A 1,617-nucleotide genomic window follows, 5' to 3' on the forward strand; every position below is an offset into this window, starting at 1 on the left:
ATAATACCTAACCTAAATACTTCTTGTGTGTTAGGTACTGTGTTGTCTACATAGATTTTCTCCTTTGATTCTTATTTTTATTCCAGGTTCTACAGAGCTGGAACCTGAGGACTAAAGAGGTGAGCTTGCTGCTTGGAAGCAGCAAAACCTGGATTTCCAAGCCAATCCTTTCACTGCTCTTTCACTGCATCATCTCCTGTATAACATTTCTTTGGTGTTTATTATGCAGCAATGAGTGTTGTGAGGCTGAATATGACATTTCCCCATATATTATTAATGCCTGTGAGAAATTATAACTCAGTGAATACCAATAAGATTCTCTTTGTTTCAGAAGCAAGCCCCTACCCACCATCACGCCTCTTTTAAGAGCATCACGGAGCAGGTGAGTTTCTATTGTCCTCTGTTCACTAGGAGCAGCAGTGAATGCTGACTTGGAAACTTGATTCCGAAACTATGATGCTCCTCAGTGACTTCAGGTGATACAGAGACTAAAGAAATTTAACTCTGAAATTAGCCCAGAGACTGTATCATGAATAATATTTTTATACAAAGATATACATCACATGCCCCATGCATAAGGAAAACCTTTAGTATTAATATTTAAGCACGTAGACCTGGCTGTAGAATTTATGAGTGTATTCAAGACCTGAAAGGAATGAAACTGTTACCAAATTTCCTCTGACTAAAACTGGTTTTTTGACCTTCACATTTGGGAACAGGACAAAGGTAGTTCAAAGTCACCACTAAGCCTGAATTGATTTTGGTCGTTTTCTTCTGTATCTCTAGCCCTATCCTTGTCTCCATCTCTGTCTCTTTCTAATCTCTATATCTACCTCTATGCTTATCTCTCTAATGTATCTATTGTCAGACTTCACTGTGCACAGTAATGTGGGGTTGTAAAGATGATCTCACAAAGGCCTAAAAATAACTTATACTCTTTTGATACAATTCACTGCCTGAGGGTTCCCACTGCTATAGCCAATCTATTTTCCTAAATGTGTTCTGGAAGTTCAGGGGTCATATCTTCTGTGTAAGGTCTATAAGACTATGGCCCTCAGAAATCATTCTTTCTTTCTTGAACATTTTTGGGATATTTTTCAGGTTGCGATATACGCAGGGGAAGAAGGTGGATGGACCTGTCTTCATTCATTTTGTTTTTGTTTGTTATTTCTTCTAAGATAATGCCATGTGATGCCTATAGAAAATTCAAAGAGTTTAAACATATCTAAAGAGGAAAGCATTTAGAGATACTGCTACCAGGACTTTGAAGCTCTGTCTTTCTGGGCAGTCTTATTACATATATAAATACAGTTTTGTATTGATGGCACCCTACTATACCCAATGACTTTCCAGCTTACTGTTTCATTGGATAATTTATTAAGGAGATACTTCATGTCAATAAGTAAAATTTACTTCAGTTTATAATAGGCACTTGGTAAGACACAGGTTCAATCCCTTGGTGAGGAGGATCCGCTGGAGAAGCAAATGGCAACCCACTCCAATATTCTTGCCTGGAAAATTCCATGGACAGTAAACCTGGTGGGTTGCAGTCCATGGGGTCAGAAAGAGTCAGACATGACTTAGTGACTAAACAACAGCAGCAATCTGGATTTTTAG

General features: G+C 38.3%; 1 long non-coding RNA gene across 1 annotated transcript in view; it reads left to right on the plus strand.

Annotated features, from left to right (window-relative positions):
• LOC104985633 overlaps positions 1-381 on the plus strand; it is a 26,915-nt gene extending 26,534 nt beyond the window's left edge. The window contains exons 2-3 of the long non-coding RNA XR_824954.1: positions 87-119; positions 332-381. This is a non-coding gene — a long non-coding RNA (uncharacterized LOC104985633). The remainder of the gene's footprint in view (positions 1-86; positions 120-331) is intronic.
• The last annotated feature ends 1,236 nt before the right edge of the window (positions 382-1,617 follow it).

Source organism: Bison bison, unplaced genomic scaffold (assembly GCF_000754665.1).
Source record: "Bison bison bison isolate TAMUID 2011002044 unplaced genomic scaffold, Bison_UMD1.0 scf7180017864053, whole genome shotgun sequence".
NCBI classification, from domain to species: domain Eukaryota; kingdom Metazoa; phylum Chordata; class Mammalia; order Artiodactyla; family Bovidae; genus Bison; species Bison bison.